This window comes from Neolamprologus brichardi, chromosome 22 (assembly GCF_056152115.1).
Source record: "Neolamprologus brichardi isolate AB-2024 chromosome 22, ASM5615211v1, whole genome shotgun sequence".
Taxonomy (NCBI): Eukaryota; Metazoa; Chordata; class Actinopteri; order Cichliformes; family Cichlidae; genus Neolamprologus; species Neolamprologus brichardi.
This window is the reverse complement of record NC_142124.1, coordinates 18961897-18980843: the sequence shown is the minus strand read 5'-3', so window position 1 is coordinate 18980843 and position 18947 is coordinate 18961897. Positions and strand designations below refer to the sequence as shown.

At 43.0% G+C, this 18947-nt stretch overlaps 1 protein-coding gene across 4 annotated transcripts in view; it reads left to right on the top strand.

Annotated features, from left to right (window-relative positions):
- Nucleotides 1-1158: 1158 nt before the first annotated feature.
- Nucleotides 1159-18947, top strand: part of elmo1 (engulfment and cell motility 1 (ced-12 homolog, C. elegans)) — a 100396-nt gene continuing 82607 nt past the window's right edge. For 2 of the 4 annotated variants that reach the window (XM_087834578.1, XM_087834574.1), the window contains exon 1: nt 1160-1311. The gene's annotated coding sequence lies outside the window, so the exon portion shown is untranslated. Of the gene's footprint in view, nt 1312-18947 lie in introns of all 4 variants that reach the window. The other 2 variants (XM_087834576.1, XM_087834577.1) reach the window with 2 other exon arrangements.

The following is an 18947-nucleotide window of genomic DNA, read 5'->3' as shown; positions in this document are numbered from 1 at the left end:
AGAAGTCCTTTCTAATATTTCATTTTTTTATTCTCAGCTGAAAAATAAGCGCGTATTTATTTTCAGCCTTGTAAATTCTCTGTGCAAAGTCATTAATGATGAACTGCAAAGTACATTTAGTTCTCTTGAGGAGACAGTCCCTTCTTTATCAAAAATGATGTGTTTTTTTAAGGATCGTAGTTACCGAAAGACATCAGGGAAAATCAGCGAGAGCATGAAGTAACATTTAAGTATATGATGTAACACAGACTATTGTCTTCTGCTCTTTTCTTCTCTAATCAGTGTTTTCTTCCAGCCTGTTTTTTTTTTTTTTTTACTCTTTTTAATAACTGCCAGATAGCCTACACATGATTTTACACGTGAGCCATATTGGGTTTTAATGTTATTTTTGATTGCCCTGCTTGTAGGAATATAAACAAACAGTAACAAACATAAATTAGAGAAGAAGAAAATACATCAAATACACACCATTTGTTGTCATTTTCTCAGAAAGTGTGCTTTACTGTGCAAGAATGTTATAACCGATGAACAAAAATCAAACTGGGATGGTCATCTTCTTGCTTATCTGGCAATTAATCTAATCCAACACTGATATCAAATGCTTTTGGGATGATAAATTGATCTTTACAGCACATATATTGAAGGACACATAAGAAAAGATGCTTCCTGTTTCCTCAGCTTCCACATTTCTGTGATATTCCTGTTAGGTGATTTTGCTCTTGCATCCTTATCCAACACACTACACCTACACACACCCATACACACCACTGTCACCACACACTCCCTCACTACATGTTTAGGTAAATAAATTGACAGGGGGGGATGAGGAGAGGATTACTTTTACAGAGTGAAGGTTTCCACTCAGAAATACTCTGTAAAACAAGAATAAAGTTTTCATTTCCCTTTCTGTATGTTGGCACTGGACTTAAAACTGTTATTTACCAAACAGCTGAGCTTTGGGGCTAAAATAGTGAAATGACGATTTTCCATCCTGTAAAAAAATTAACAATTACTAAAAAATCCCCTTCCTCCTGTTAACCACTGAATGCTTGAGTTCTGCTGCTGTCGTGCATTCGTGCATCCTCTGTTTGGCAACACAAGCCAGCCAGCAGACGGCAGAAGAAAAGAGGAAGTGGAAACATCAGCACTATCTCTACGGCAGAGGAGGGAGAGAGAGAGAGAGGGAGAGGAAACACCAGTGAGTGACACGCTCTCACACACGGACACACACACACTCTCTCTCTCTCACTCACAACACACAACTCCGGACATCGGCGCCTTTTAGTGGAAGAAGCGTCCTCGCGTCGTCAGGTTGGTGAAAGCCTTGTTTCCCTCTTCCTGCAGAAATGTTGTTGTTGCTGAAATTCCGTCTCACTTCCTTCGAGTTGTGGCGCTAAATGTTCCTGGGGGGGGGGGCTCGCAGTGTTTTTGTGTGTTCGCTGCGCTCTCGCCACGGTGTGCCCGAGTGTCTGTGCGTTACACCGAAGCGAGGCAGCGAGTGTGCCTGCGCTCACGGCTCTCTCCTCCTGCCTGTCGCTACTTTGTTTTCGGTGGCCTCACAGCGGCTCCGGGCGCTGTTATTTTATTGACATGCTCTTTCTGATTTTCTTTTTTTTAAAGCATCACTGCTCTCTCTCTCTCTAACATGCATGTTGAACTGCGATGCATAAATGAAAGTGCCAGTAAATCCAGGCTTTGTCCTCGGTTTAGTTTCTTGTTTTCCCCTTTTTTGAAACAAGTGCACAGCAACGCTGCAAGTTGCGTGTTTGCTGCAGATATACAGCCAAGAAGCAGCAGAGGTCTCTGCTTTTCCCGGCTTGTGTGATGGAAGTGCATGCTGCTGATGGCTAAATGCAAAAGAAAAGAAGAACAAGAAGAAAAAGCTGTACGTTTTCTCTCCCCCCCCCCCTAATTAAAGAGCTGCTTTAATTGTGCGCGGTGTGTAACTCCAGCCCTGCACGCTGGCCACACCGCGGGCCTGTGATTAGGCAAGAGGAGGGAGAGAAGAAGCCGGACAGCCTCTGATGCACGCAGAAGCTCTCTGCTATCCTCAAAACGGATCAGAACCTGCGATACCAACATGAGATTCACTGACAGCCTTTAAAGCGGTCTTCTTCACTTCTCTCTTTTCACTTCCGGTGGGTTTTCACCTGACCTCCCACTCAAATCAATGCGTTTTATTGAGTGTTGTTTCCCAAACTTCTGATTAGTCTTGTCCCTCAAAAAAAAACCAAACAAAAAAAAATGAAGAAGAAGAATCTGTTGTCACTCCTCCCATTGCACTGGCTGGATATCCAATCTCTTTGGGTAGAAAGACAGTAGTTAATCGGTTTTTCATCATTGCTGATTTAATAAACTTCTGCTTTGTTTTCCTGCCTTACTCATGTGGAAAGAAACAAGACGTTAGACCACATTAGACCTCTGTTTGCAAAGATTTGGCCCTAAGTAGCTCCCCTTCTTCTTCATTACCGCAGAAAGTATGTTAATATTGTAGATAAACAACACGGGGCTGGGTGCATCATTCCCAAGCATTACGTCTCCAAATTGCTCTTACGAGGAAAGACTGTGGAGTAGATCAGCTAATGTGAGATGTATATCAATTTTGATTTCATTAAAATATGATATCAAATGTTCTTCCAGCGTAGCCGGCGGATATCTGGACGTATTGGACCCAAAGCTTCCTGTTGTGTGCGGTGGTCATAATCTAATAACGGATCCAAATGCATTACTCAAAGTAATTAAAAGCCTAAATGCCAATTAAAGGAGATCTGATGATTTTGTGACTTTGATTCTTCCGGTACATGTATTTATTTTTTTTAGTTCTCCCTACAGATTGTTTACTGTTTGCAGCCAAACCCCAAAAAAGAAAAAGCTTCTGGCACTGAAATCTTGTCTCTTGTCTGCAGATTCTATAAATTCATAAGCAGATATGTGTGGATTGGAGTGATTATTATCTCAACGCCTCATGCTGTGATTGAGAGTACACGACGAATAGGTAGAAATCAGTGAAAAACAGACTCAGAATCCATAGGCTATAGGGGTGTAATGGATGTTAAATCTGAAAAAAAACTCCTGTAACATGATCGCTGTGACTTGATTCCGATGTGCAGCTACAAATCCATCGCACTGTGTTTTCCCTGCAGTGAAACGAGAAACAGCTCCATAATGCTTCCCTGACAATGCTTTTAAACCTGTGAGATAAGATGAGGTGGATGGAATCCATGCTGAAGATGAGAAAATCTACCAATTTGATGCCACGAATCCCACTTTTGTAACCACCGTTTCATTATTCCTCCCTCACTTCAATCTGTAGCTGTTCTAAAAAGACCTCAACAGCAGACAGCTCGGCGTGTCTCGGCGCTGTCCTCGTCGCATCAGTCATCGTGCAGCCCTGGGTCTGCGCTGTTGTCTGCGTTCGGACCCTCTGCTCCTCTGGGCAACTTCTGGCAGAGTGAGAGCTCGTTTATACGCCCCGTTAGCCGCCAAAGATGTCCCTGTTGTAATGGAACCGCAAGCATGTTGGCATCATTGTGTCATGGCGAGATTGTAGCCTAGAAGCAAAAGCACTGGGACACACGCAGTCGTTACACTGGAGATGCAGAACTTGACCAGAAGGGATTCAGTGGAGTCGTTTTTCCAGTAATAATGTCCATAAGAATATTATTGTATGCATTTTTTGCACTTTTGCCCTATATGTGCACCCCGTGACTTCTTATGACTGTGAGTTACAGATTTTCAGCAGAGGTCTGGCACAGCTTTACCACTCAAAGAAGGCCATTTATGAGCCATACTGGGGAACAGAGCGCTACCTGTAGCCCCATCACCCTGGCTGCGAGGTTCACCGTGTTAGTCCAGCAGCGTCATATTTCAGGTTTACGTCCACACAAGGGACTCGTGTGCTTAAGTTTTTATCAGCCGCGGCAAACCTTCTATTCTTGTTAGCTCCCCTCGCCGAGTAAATATTTCTTTAGCTCTGCAGGGTTTTAAAAATCAGCAGCAGAAATGGAGTGTTGCAACACAAGAGCAAAACAAAGTTGGATGATGAAATGCGGCAGCAGTGACTCACCAAACAAACTGATGGAATTAAAATTGAGTACTTGGGCCTTCTTTTTTTTTTTAATCCCGAAATATAATCCAGGAAATCAGATTAGTACACAGAGGCTGAGATGGAGAGGCATTTGGGGAGAGGATGGGTGCCTGCCCTTGCCTCTTTGACTCGCATCACATGTGAGATCCTTCTCTGTACCCATTTGATGCTCCCTACTGTTTGGCATCTTCTCACCACCTCCTCAAGTGCAACCCTGTTAATTTCCTACTCCTCACGTCTGACAACCCCCCCTCGCCTTTTTCTTATTAGCTTGCTCCCTCGCTTATGCTTCCTTTCTCACACATGCAATCCGTCTCTTGCAGTTTCCTCTCAGCTGCGCACTCTCACGTTGCCCCCCCCCCCCCCCCCTTTACTTTTTCACTCTCTGTTGTTGCTCCCCAAGGGAAGCCGAGGTATGTAAATTGTTTTCTCCCTCATGTATCCCGAGCTTACTGCTTGTTCATCTTAAGCTGCAACCGCGTAAATGCAAGTTGTTCCTAAAACAACGCTTTTAAAACCGAAGCGATCTTTATCCCACGAGTGCTTTTAGCACCTGTTCAGAAGCAATCTCGGTCTATTACAGTGAGCTGCCGTTCAGGTACAATGAACTCGTGAAAATGCAGGACACAAACTGACTATTAAGACCCCATCGGTCTCTGTCATTCTGTCCAAAGACTCTCTGCTTCTGTGTGACGCCAGTAAAACTCTATCCTGGAGTTCTCAAACTGAAACAAAGGAAGTAGCATTTCCAAAGGTCTCAGTTTTGGGAGTTCTGAAATGCAGGATAAATATAGTAAAAATCATGTGTTTTAGAGCAAAATCATATTAGCGTGGCTGTGTAATATGAACTGAGCTTAAAAAAGCTTCACAACTTTCTATGCCTTTTTAATAGACGTTTAACATTATTATTATAAAAAAAAGTCTCTTTAAAAAGAAATCCTTGCTGTTATCCTTGCTTCCACTGGTCATAGATAGGCCTGTCATTGTACAGCTTCAGGGGAGATTAATTTGCAGTTCCAAATTAGTTGAATGTTGCCTTGCATAATTGCTCCCTGTGGTATGAAGTTAATTAAAACAGTACGTAGGTACTGAAGGTGCAGTGGGGAAGTGCCAGACAGCCAATCACACATAGATGGGTGAGAAGAGATCTCATCGGTACTGCTGCCATGTTCTGCTCTTTACTTTACTGATTGTTGCTTCGGGCTAAGTTCAGAGCCGAACAACTCGATGAGAGTAAATGAGAAAAAACTGATGGAGAGTCTTATTGTTTTTTACGACAAACCGTGATGTCTTGGCGGTTGCATAAGGCAACATGCTCGTGGGTACGTTTTGACCCTTAACCTTGGTTGGGCTTGTGTAACTATACATATCCTGCTCCTCGGGCACCGAGCCCATCCATTCTCAGAATATGAATCAGTTTAAGCGTAGACCATCCATCGGTGAATTTTTCGGTCCAAGTCTAGACTTCATGTGGCACGAAGCGGCCCTAGATGACCCAGAAACTCATACGGATCCCTCTGTATGTTTGCTCTGCCCGCTGCATTCCAGCCGTGGTTCTGCCGCAGAGCTCTGTAAATACCGAGTGAGAGGTTAGCCAGCTCTCTTGCTCTGTGTTTGTGGTATTTAGCATCTCTTAGCTAAGAGGCTCTCAGGCTTAGAGCCTACTGACCCAGTAGGATAAACGAATAGATAGCCTCTCTGTCTACTATATCCCCACTTAGCTGTGCGAGAGGCTCGAGATGATTTTACATTTACAGCTGGCCACTTTTTCAGATGGCCCGACTGTGAGTAGGCATTAGGGCCTGCTGTAGTTGGATCGTGCTCACGTGCTGTGTGTTTTCAGCATCACTCGGTGCATGAATTATGGCACGTGTGCACAGGTGCTGCAAAGATTTGCAAAATTCTCTGCTGTGTCAGTTTTTATTTCTCTCCACTGCTTGCCTGTGTCATTTTCACAGCTGCTCGTGTGTCAGTATGACCCAGGTGCTTCAACCAGGTTTTATTATGTTGTAAACTAATTATAGCTTCCACCCCCCACCCCCCCGTGTGTCTCTGAGGCCTTTGGGTGGTGTTTAATATTACAGGTCACCACCTAATCTGTCTTCTGGTGACCACATATCGATGGTTGTATCAATACTTCTGTTCCCTCTTTCTGTCAATCCATAAAAATATGATGTGCCAACATTAACTGAAGAACACACAAGTCACTGCTGAGTCCTGATCTCAGTAATTTAAAAGGAATCAAAGTTGGGAATGTAAATCTCTTTAGGTATATCTGGCCGGTAGGTGCCCTTGGTACCAATTTGGACAGCCTGCAAAAACTGAAGACAATCCACCACTGTACATTTACTCCACTACTCACTAATTTGACCTGCCTAATGGTTAAAAAAACTATTATCCACTAAAAAAAATAAAGACCGTTACCAAGCTAAGAAGTGCATTTCTTGTTCTCAGTGATAAAAACTTGAGGATTTAGGTTCTTAAGCGTACCCCTAAGTGTCTTGTCCACTTGGATCTTAAGTGAGCGTGAATTGATGGAAGTGCCCTAGTTTTCAGCGCTGCTCTCCCCGAACTGTGCTTTTGATTTTTTATTATCCTTTTGATGTTAGATTTGTGGAAGTCGAGAGAGAGACTTTTATGAACTTGTTTGCCTTGCACATAAAAGGCAAACACTTCATCGTACTAAAATAACGAAAAATTATTGATGCATTTATTTGACTTTCATCTGATGTAAACTCTTTAAAGTTGGAGCCCCACCAGTTGCAAATGTCAGCGTTGGTTTTGGAGAACTATTGCGTAAGTGGGGAAAAAAAGCATAAATGAAGGCCTTTTGGATAGAGAGGGAACTGCGTGGAATCTGAGGATTATTTAGATACTCGGTTGGTATTAAACCTCTTAGACCTCTGTCTGCTTGAGGCTAGCGGCTCCATGCTACTCCACATGCAGCGTAACAAACCCAAATTTCTGACCAGACTGACTGTGGCCCTTCTGTTTCATTGTTGGTGCTGGTGGGAGTTTTTATTACGGTAAAGTAATGTAAGGAAAACATTAAGTTCTGCTGCATAGAGTTTAACAGTTCTTTAAATGGTCCTTTACTGGGTCTGAGAGTGTTATGTGCTGCAATAAGTAGAGTATTTTTTAGTAAATTGATAGAAACCAAAGTTTTCTATTATTTTACTTTTTACTTCAGCCATTTTTACACTTTAACTCCATAAAATGACCATTTCAGAGATACTTCCACTAGTGGAAGTACTGTGGTTTAAAGGGACGAGTGCTACCTGGACAGAGTGTGCATGAGGAAGGACGCCCACTCACCCGTGCTGTTCTCACAAGGGTGCAATTACATGTCACACAGACTTCGTCCTAAGAAGCTGGCAGGTTAAAGACCGTTTAATATTCTCACATGTGCTGCTTGTCAAGTGACGTTGTTAAAAGTTTACGGGCATGTTGGAAAACGGCTTTTCAGGGCTGCACGTTTTAAGCTCGGCAGTTATTGGATGAGATAGAAGGTAGCAAAGTCCCGAGAAGTCCTCACGAGTCCCTCAGTAAATTTAACAAGAGCTTGAGGCTCTCTTGGTTTTCTTTGGGAACTCTCTGTAAATCCAGCAGAGCCTGCTTGAAGGAATTACCCAAAAATGGCCTTTAAAAATCTTACATTTTTGTAGAAGAGTGAATTACAGTTGAGGTGAGAAACCCGCAAACCTATTTCACCCTTCATCTCCAGTGTTGTTGTGTTTTTGTGGGTTTATCTGTCTTCATTGTTCTTCTGTTTCTAAAAGTGAATTTGAGCAATTATTATAAAGTCTGAATTTTCTTTGATTTATGTATTGGTTAAAAGCAACTCTGTTAAGACTTAATTTAATGCTTTGAAGGAAAGCAAAAAAAAAGAGGAAGATACTGTTAAAATGAGTAGCTGCAGTTTTTTTAATGGTGTTTATGCCTCACAAGCCTTAACACATAAATATGAACACATTTTCATGTATTAGCCTTTCTGGGTGCTTGCTATATTTCTTGTTGCTGCTGCGAGCTTTTTCATTTCTGGTTATTTCTGTTAATGTGAGAATAGAGGTGAGGGGAACGGTGCGATAACGCTTGGCTAAATGAACAGTATAATTAATGTATGGGCCGAGATTGTGAATTTTATCCCTCTCTGGCTTGACGCCTCTGATGTCAGTGCAGCAGGAGTGTTTTCTATTAGACAAGTCAAGGCTACATCTACAGAGATGAGATTTAGGAGTGGAGGGCCTCTCGTAATATACCAAGGTCACCAGCTCGCACGTTCTCTCCAAGCCCGGGAACTACAAGCGCTGGATTGAAGATATGTTGCTTTATATTGGAGCTGCTTCTGGCTCTCTGAATAAATCAAAACGCGCAAGAGCGTTTGAGAAGCAGAGCATTCTGATATTTCACCCTCTCGTGGTTGCATCCCTCGGATACCCAATCTTTATGTCGCTCTTTTAAAGAGTGGTTCTGATTTAGAGCTGGGCTGGGCTTTGCAGATGCACATCTGCCTGTTCAAGCAGTTTGCTGGTACTCGGGACCAGTTTCAAAAATATGTGGAAAAACTACAAACAAAGGCCACTATTGCTCATGTTTGTGGTAGTCCTTTATGTCTGCTTCAGCAGAGGAGGGGGACTTTCTTCCTCCTTTTGGTGAACTCTGGTAAGACTGATGTCTTTCCAGTTCAGGCCAACCCTTTACCCAATTACTACTTGAACTTTTCACTGCAGGACTGCATGCAAGTGCATCCCCATAGCCTTTGTGTTGGTTAAATGTGTGTCATCCCACTCTCTATCCTGCATGTAGGTGGAGAGCTACGCAAATGAAGACGATGTATTGGCCTAAAGACTTTAATTCCTCCTCTTTTTCTAGCATTCTCATCAGTGTTTCTGACGCGTCTTTATCTTCTATCGTCATGTTTTCTCCATTTATACAGCTCCACATATCCATATTGCCCAGTCTCTGACCCTCACTACCCACACACTGACCAGCAGCAGCATTCGTCAGGGCATCATTGCTCCAAGCCTCATTGGTCATCTCTCTTGCTGCCACTGTACAGCTCAGTAGCAGCCTGAGGTGAGTTTCTGTTGGCTCTAAGCAGCCGGGAAAACAACAAACCATAATTAGTTGTCACACCCTGATGGCAACGTTATCGCTTGTTAGAAGGAAGAAAAAATCTCAAGCAGGGTATTTGATCTGGAAAACAGCCACAGCGAAAAGAAGCCCTCCCAAAGCCTCGCTCTGGGGGATGTCGAGCTGTCAAAGAGCATCAGGTCAGATGGTGAAGCTCTTTTACCTCTTTTCCAATAGTACCTCGGCTCGGTTCAACTTGACTCTACTTTCTTTGGGCAGTTTTCTATTTCAATGTGCGTGGGGTCGTTATTGCCAAAAGTCTCGTGTCGTCATTTGTATGTGACACAAACACAACAATAGAGGACATCGATGGTATTCGTGCTGTAAAACGTCTACGCCTCATCCTTGAACCACCGTGTTGTTTTGTGTGTAGCTATTTCCGTCATTGCAGGTTTCAAAGATGCCGGCTTTAATTCATGTTAAGGAGTCACTATTGTGACTCATCCAGGAATGACAATCTTTGGCCAATCAGTGGCACGCAGTCTGACGATGTCACATTTTCAGCTTAACTCAGCTAGCTTGTAACCCCGGACGAGTAGGCACTAAAAAGGTACCTGGTACCAGGTAGTAACACCTAATGGAAAACCATCAAGGCTGAGCTGAGTAGATACTAGTGGAGGCTGTTAAGACAGAAAGCTAATGGATGCTTGGTCCAAACTTGCCTCATCCCACCTCAATAAACTATCAAAGACATATTAGTTTTACGTAACTGCCCAGGTTTGTTAAGTTGATCAGAAATACGTGTGAAAAACGCCTCTGTGTGTCTCTTTCTTGCCTCGTGAGCTGAGTAATTAGTACAGCATAAGAGTGCCAGCTGAGTTCACAACAAAATTAATGCATCATTGTCAAAAGCAGAGTATGCCTATGTCAAGACACCCATGTGGGAGATGGTTTTCTTTGGCAGAGACAAATATTTTGTCTTCTGTTTAGTTCTTATCAGAGTTTCTGCTTCTTGTTAGTTCTGCCAGTCACACTGTTGTGTCTATAGACACGAGTTCTTCGTGCCATCTGAGAATAAACACCGTGTTTTTTTGTTGCTCTCACACTCGGCTGAATCATTGTGATGAGCTCGGGATTCTTCTGCCGTTTGTGGTTCGCTCAGATTCTCCATCTGCAAACCACCTGTCTTACCCCGTGTCACCCTGGCTGGTCTGTGCTGGCCACACATCAGAGTTTTCCATTTCCTGTGGATGTCACACGTCGACTGTGCGCTCAGCCCTTATCTTTTACCCTGCTATGTCGAAGTGAGGAATAACACATACGGCTCAGCTCGCTTGGTCACAGCATGGCTCTCTATTGAAAGAAGAGGGGTATTGTAGTGGCAGACAAGCTGGGTTTAATGTTGCCTTCGGGGCTTGTTGCTGTGTCTGTTCTTTTGTTGTCTGGAGGGGAAGCTTAACACCCAGTGTTTGTATTTTTGGTGTGTGTGTGTGTGTGTGTGTGTGTGCATGTTTGACTTGTCGAGCTGCATTTTCCAGCCCAGACAGCAAAGTAGAAGAAAGGTACAGGAAATACCGAGGGCAGTTTTACAATAATAGGGGAACTGTCAGATGCAGGACACTCTGTAAAAGCAGTGAAGGTTTGCTACATGCAAAGTGCGATTTCCCATTGGGGTTAAGAAGAGCTACTGTGGTTTGCTCTTAAAGCTACTATATAGCACAAGCCTCATCTGAACAGAAGGTACAAGGTGAGCCACTTCCTGTCGATATCCACGTGTAAACCGATCCTTTTCCTGTTGACAGAAAGTACGTAGACAAAGGTCAAAAAGCACAGACAGAACTCCACAGCCCAATGTTATCAGATATTAATTTGCTTTCAGTGTGAATTACAGGGCAGCCTGACCAGCTGAAACAAACCGTGTCTGTTTCCATACACTCTGTGAAAAGATGTACAGTATGAGGGCTTGATATGCACCGATTACATCATTCCAATGACATCGCACCCACAGCAATGAAAGCCTGGCCTGTGGAATACCCACCACTGGTGTTTTTCTTTCCCTCTTTCCTCTTCCTTCTTTTTCTGTCTCTGTTTCGCAAAAATGTGGGTTACAAGCAATTAACCCATAAAAGGCAAACATGAACCTCTGAATCCTTTGCCCCAGTTTATAAATAGCCAGACTTCAGCCTCATTTCTGCTTTTGCTGCCACTGTACCACAAGCAAAGCCCTCACCCCTCAATTTTACTACATAGCTTGACAATTATAGGGCATGGGTGAAGCCCAAATGAATAGCTTTTGTATGACTTGGGCTGGGGATGCATACAGGATGAAAGTGTTTTAGCCGTGGCCAGTCACCGCACTGCTAGGGTGGAGGCTGAGCTGGCATTGTCACTGGTTTGTGACTGACCAGACCAGGCTGAGGGCTGTCACTGGGTAAACATATTGAGGGGAGGGCATGGTTGTAGCATATGGTTAAAAAAAGATGTGGGGTGGGGGGGTAAATAAATAATAGGAAGGGGGTGGAGAGTGGGAAGCTTAGGGCAAAGCTTGGGGGTTAACAAATTAAAGGGTGAGCCCAGTGGTGGGGCACGGGGCAACTGTCAGGAGAGGGGGGAGGGCATTGTGGTTAAAGGGCGTAGTACGCCCTAAGTGGCTGGGGAAATAAGTCTAGCAGGCAAGAGAGAGAACAATAACAAGCATCTTGGAGACTTTAAAAGCAACAAAAAAAACCTGCCTCATGTGGAAAATATTCTCAAAAATAAGCCTCACCATGTTTTCCGTGGCACACATGAGTTCATTGTTGTGGATGTGTGCAGTGGTGTGACGCTGATGAGCCGTCGGTGGATGGCTAAAAACATTGTGCCCCCCAACAGTGCGGTCAGTCAGTCATTCAGTGTGGCAGATAGGCAGTGACCACGCAGCAGGGAGGAAGAGAGTGTTTTGGTCAGACCAGGTCCTGAAGCCACCCAGGAGATGCGTGCTTCTGGGTGTGTTTGCGTGTGGAATTGAGGTTTGCTTGATGTATAGCCACAGCTGGGGGACAGTGGGAGGGGATGAAGAGACAGCTGGCAGGGCAAAGGGTGAGTGTAACGAGGAGTGTGTGTGACAGCCACAGTGACTCCTTTGTTCCTACTCACTTGTGCCAGTCACAGCAAGTAGATGGCTGGTGTGTGAAGTGACTGAATCCTTTCATAGCACCTAGACCAGATACACAGTTTAGCTTTACACTCAGCCTGTGTGTGTGTGTGTGTGTGTGCAGGCAGGGTGTGTGTGACTCTATGCAACAGAGAAGTGGCAATGGCGGCAAGAGATTTCCACAGGAGAGCCTATAAACATCTTCCATAATGCCAGTGTTCCCGTAGAGCGTTTATTATGCTTGTGATGATAGTCATCAGCGCTAACATAATTGTAGCGCCAGCAACACTGAACAGTGGCGTGCTTGCTATATGCTAAGGTAATGAGTGTTGTTGAGGGCCTGTGTTCTCTCCAGAGTTATGTCTTAATAAGAGGAGTAATTTTTGCTCTGGTGGAGAGGAGTTCTGCATGTGTGTGGCTTCTGCTGGAAACGCTGCTAACGCGTGGACTGAGTTTGTCAAGGTGCAAGGTCACATGAGACGTCTTCTTCACCACACCTTTTATTAAAGCCCTCTGGCTGTGTGTTTGTGTGTGTGCGTTTGCTCGCATGAACATTTTCCAACGTGTTCATTTTCACTCGTCAGAATACCAGCAGTCTTTCAATAACAGGCTAATGGATAGAGGATAGCTTATTGTTCTCTACTATTAAAAGGTGCCTTTTCCCCCTCTTTGAAACCTCTACACTGAAGCATACCCTCTTCCAACACCATTTAGCTTTCCAGTGATATTTTTTTATGAGTTCAATAAGCCCTTTCAGTGCCTGACATCTTCCTGTGAGTATCTGAACCATTTATTTCAAGTAGGACAAGTAAAAATAGCCATGAATCAATCCCAAATGTTCTCGGGCTTTTTGCACATCTCAATCTAGGCTACAACCCAACAGGGGATAGTGCATTCAAAGCTGGGCAGAATAACTGCCACTTCGGTGGAGGGGCACAGTCATTAAATATATGACTGGTGGCAACAACTTGGACTTTGACATACTTTTAAAAGCCATTAAAGGTGCAGCGGCGGATTATGATTTGTTGAGTTATGATGATAATACGACCCTTTGGTTATTACATGCTTCAGTGGAGATGGTAATCCTCTGATACAATTGATTTTAGTTTAAGTGCAGACCATGTTTCCGTTAGAAGATGTACCTTGTGAAGTTAAGTGTGCAACACTGTAGCAGCTGCAGACCAAATTATCAGTTCCCCTGAAATGTCACAGTACGATACAGAGTGGTTTTTGTTCAGTGCAGGGATGAGAAGCAACGTTCAAGCGGGGGAAGAGCAATTGTTTTATGTAGGATGCACATGGTAGGAAGTTGTGTTGTTTAGGTGTCTTGTGCCTTGGTGCTATATAAATACTGTGAAAGCATAAAAACGCTCAATTGATGGAGAAATACATTTTAAAAATCAGTATGTATGCAATATGTGCTGCCAAACGCACCCTCAGAACTTCCTTAAGATTCATTCACACATTTACAGTCAACGCCCTCAGCCACCCTCACAGCACGACCCGCTTGGGCCCTCTGTCGAACCTTAAGTAACCTTAAGAACAAAAGGCTCTTTTAGCGCTAAAATTTCTCAGTTAACAGCAAATAGAAAATCTTCAGCTTTTGGTTGTAAGAGTGAGCTCAGTGGCCTGTATGCCCTTCCATTTGTTGGATTGCTCTTTATTTTTTATTTTTCTGACCTAGGATATACTAATGCAGGATATTAACTACATGTTGACCTTAAACTTCTTTTGCAAGTCATTTTCCTCGGTGCTCTGCATTGCATAAAAAATTTCCATAAACCTCAGCTAATACTGCTGAGGCTCTATGTAAAATGAGAGACGTTAAAAAGTGAATGTCTCATTCACATCTGTGTCAGCTTCCACATGTTCATCTGCATATGCTTGTGCTGCTCTCATTTGCTGCTCTTGTCTGGCGTTCAAAGACCTCATCTTTAAAGGGGGATGAGCGGCAGCAGCTGACTTGTATTTAACTCTGCAAACGCGTGGGCGCGCAAACACACACGAACTATTTGATCTGAGCTAAAATCCAGAAATGTAAACTCTAAACGAAAAGTACACTATATTGCCAAAAATATTCAGTCACCCATCCAAATAATTGAATTCAGGTGTTCCAATCACTTCTGTGGCCACAGGTGGATAAACTCAAACACCTGGGCATGGAGACTGCTTCTACAAACATTTGTGAAAGAATGGGTCGTTCTCAGGAGCTCAGTGAAATCCAGCATGGTACTGTGATAGGATGCCACCTGTGCAACAAGTCCAGTCGTGGAATTTCCTTGTTACTAAATATTGGACAGTCAAGCGTTCGTGGTATTATAACAAAGTGGAAGTGATTGGGAATCTCGGCAACTAATCCACTAAGTTGTAGACCCAGAGGTCTGGCAACTTATTGCAGAGTCAATCACTACAAACCTCCAAATTTCACGTAGGCTTCAGATTAGCTCAAGAACGTGTACAGAGCTTCAAGGAATCGGTTTCCATGACCAATCATCCAAACGTTACATCACCAAATGCAATGCAAAGTGTCGGTTGTTGTGGTGACGGAGACGTGTTGTCTGGAGTGATGAGTCACACTTCTCTGTCTCGCAATCTGATGGACGAGTCTGGGTTTGGTGGTTGCCAGGAGAACAGTACTTTTCTTGCTGCGTTGTGCCAAGTGTAAAGTTTGGTGGAGGGGGGGGGGGGGGGGGGGTATGGTGTGGGGTTGCTTTTTAGCAGTTGGGTTCGGTCCCTTTGTTTCAGTGAAAGGAACTCTTAATGCTTCAGCATACCAAGACATTTTGGATAATTTCACGGTCCCAATTTTGTGGGAACAGTTTAGGGAGCGAGTTTGGTATGGAAGAACTTGCCTGGCCTGCACAGAGTCCTGATCTCCAGCTGATAGAACACATTTGAGATTAATGAGAGCAGAGGCTGCAAACCAGGCGTTCTTGTTCACCATCAGTGTCTGACCACACAAATTCCCTTCTGGAAGAATGAGCCAAAATTTCCATAAACACTTCTAAAGCATTCCTAGAAGAGTTGTAGCTTTTACAGTTGTAAAGGGTGGACCAACATCATATTAAACCCTATATATCAAGAATGGGACATCGCTCAAGTTCATATTCACATCAAGGAATACTTTTTGCACTATAGTGCAGACTTAAAAGGACTTATATTAACTTTTTGCTTTATTTTTTAGCATTTCTTTATTCCCATATTTCTTCAGCAAAGAACTTAGAGTTGGCCTATTCCCGTGATATTTTCCATGTATATTGCTGTTGTGAAATCGGTGCAAATACTAATGACTGAAATGTAACCCAAGTGCTGCATGATTCATTTATCCATAATTTCATGTCAACTTGTTTTTGCATGGCAACAGTTCTGCAGTTGTTAGGGAGCAGCAAACAGCTCTTACCCATTAAACCAAGTGCTTCTAATTTATCCCCACATTGCATCAGTAAATGACAAAACTGTGGTGCACGGCATGACAGGCTTTTCACAATCGGGAAACAAAAATAGAAGTAATATGTGTCTGTGTGTGTTGGCAAGAGAGAGAAAAAACAGTGTTGAATACTAAAGAGTAAAAAGTCAAAACAAAATGAGCTTTAATCAAGGAAAACTCGCATTATTTGTTAGAAACTGGAAAAAAAAATCCTACCTGAGCAATGTTCAGTGTGTGTGTATGTGTGTTGTCATGCACACAAACACTGAACTCTGCATTTGAACAACACAAACATCCCCCAATAACAGTCAATCAATGCTTCATGGAAAACTTTACAATGTAGTCTAGAGTTTGAGGGAGAACATCCAGCATCTTCCTGTGTGCGCATCTGTGTGGGTCCCTCTGACACCGATACAATACCGTCTGAAAGCAGTCCCGGTTTGTATGTTTGTCTAAATGCCGAACAAAAAGAAAGCCTTGCCTTAGCAGCTCAGCAGCAATCATTTGCAATGGAAATTCCCTGACCCGGGATGCCCAGTCCTTCACATCCCATTTGATTCAATGGAGCACATGCCAACTCTGCCAGTGCAGTGAACAGAGCGAGTTAAGCTCATAATATGTAACAAAACAGGTCTGAAAGAGCTTTCTAGTCATCAGCTTAACAGTAACCTTTCATTTGAAAACCTGAAGACTGTAGTCATATCTGTAATGCTTTTCTCATCACACTGTTAATATCTGTATCCTTTTTTGTTAGTTTTTTAAATAGTATGCTGTATGAGCAATTTTATAGTTCCTGTCTTTTTGTAAATGGTTAACCTAAATCTGAAATCATCTCAAACATACCTCACCAGATAAGAAGGCAGCCAGTCCTCCTTTTGTTCAGTTGTTTGTTACCTCGCCACACTCCACCTGGTGAGTTGTTCAAAGCGTCCACAACTAGTTTTGGTTCTGTAAGTCAGCGTATGCTCTCACTGCTGTGACAGCTTTTTTCTTTTGCTGCTGAAAAAGATGTAGAACACCAGCACCTTTCAAAGCATCACAGTCAAACACTCCAGTATGTGAACAACAGTAATAGGAATAGGATGGTTATATCATCAGATCTAACTTGTGGACCAGCGTGTTAAGGTGCAGAGCTGTTCAACTGTGGCTGTTCAGGCACACATTCACTAAAAATGAAAGGATTTATTTGAAAGCTGGGCTTGAATGGTGTGTTCGCTCCTGTTTGTGTATGATGAAATGCAACAAGTAATTTTTTTGTTTTTTATATTTTTCAGTGACCACTCATAAATCTGTTTCTCTTGTCATGGTTTTACAACAAACATAGGCATATAACCAAAGATATTTTAAAGCGCACATGAAATGGGTGCAGTTGTTTCTCATTTAGCCATAGACGGTGTAAAAGATGATGAGAGGGGCGGGTCTGACTGTGAAACTGCTTGCTCATTGGCTAACAACTTGTCAATCGCAAGTCGTTATCCAAGGCAGCTATTTTTTTATTACCCCTCAGCCATAAAAAGCTGATATATTATCATCACTCTGCTGGGCGGGAGGGCGACGTGGACACTCAACTTTGTGAGCACGATAACTCGAGAACGAGATGATTTTCAAATTCATACCAAAATTAAAAATCTTAGACGAGTTTGAATCACAGTGACCTCAGCCTCAAGGTCAAGGTCAGAGGTTTTTTTCTGTTTTTTTTTTTTTTTAAATCTTCTGAATCCAATAAAAGTCAAGACGGAAGTTACAGAGGATCTTCAAATTTATACCACATCTACTAGAAGGCTGAAGTGTAGCCTTAGCAGCCGTCAGTGTTTTTTAGTATGATATAAATGCGTGACTGAGGCCATAAACTCAGCAGGAAAGTTCTTACTGAGGTCAAGTCAGAAAGTCTTTTCCCCATAGACTTTTATGGGACCAGAAGACGTGTAGCAACTACAGCTGTCGCCATCCAGTGTCCTTCAGATAAAATCCAGGTTTAAGCTACGTCCGTGTTTTACACGGTCTGCGTATATAGTATAAACGAGTGAACTTTACACCGTTATACTTTTTCAGCCTAAGGCCTCAATTTTACTCAGCTGCAGACAAGAAGAGCTGGAGATCCGATGGCCGAGTAGTTATTAGTCCTGTTGTACTTCTTTGAAGTCTGCCACCTTGAGCAAATATGTACTTGGTGCATTGTAATATAAATTCTCCACGGAGAAGTGTGCGCAGTCACAATAACATACACGGACACGCAGACATCTGCACGGACCCTCACGTTCAACATCTGATGAAATCTACGTGGTGTGGAGGCAAACGGACATGTAATCCCTCCCTTACCTGAACCACAGGGGTTATAGAAGAGAAAGTTTGCTCTAAGATAATTTAGAAAGCAGGGTCAGAGGAAAGAATGAACCATCTTTTATTTCTTTAAATCAGATTCTAGTCATTTGGTTTTTTTATCCCTCAGCCGTAAAAGGCTGTTGGGGTATTGTCATCACCCTGTCTTGCAGGCGGGCGACATGGACACCCAAGTTTGTGAATGCGATAACTCAAGAACAGAGCAACTTAGGAGTTTCAAATTGATACCATAGGCGTGTCTACTAAAACTCTTGGACAAGTTTGATTCTCAGTGACCTTGACGTTAAGGAGGTAGATCAAGTTTTCTGAAAACCTTGTGAATGCAATAACTTGAGAACAAGGCAATGTAGGATTTTGAAATTGATACCATGCATGAATCTACTAGGAGGCTGAGAGGTACCACTGGTCAGTATTTTTAATGTCCTGGTGACCATTGAAATCAAAGTTAATGTAGACATTGCCTTAAATAAAACTGCCCACACAAGAGATAATACCAATATGGCTGGCGAATGGTGAGACTGAAATACAATACATGGTATTAAGTAGTTGTTGTCAGTAACCTCAGAACAACCGGAACATTCTACTTTGCACATTTTCAAGCAGCAAAAATAAAATATAGTAGCAGAAAGATGAGCAGTTTAAAGTTGTGCTTATATTTCCTGGTTACAGTATCTTCATCTATCCTCGTTGCTTCTGTTGGCAAGGTGGGCTGTGTGACACATTAAGACTAACACTCACAGTAATTAGCATAACATTGCCATACTGCCCGTGCTCTAGGGCAGTGCCGCTCTCTTTTCTCTCCAAAATGAGTGAAACTAAGCCTTTAGCTACTGTATTGTTCTTGCATAATCCCCTCTGCTCTATTCTGAGATGTACACTTAGCTCAC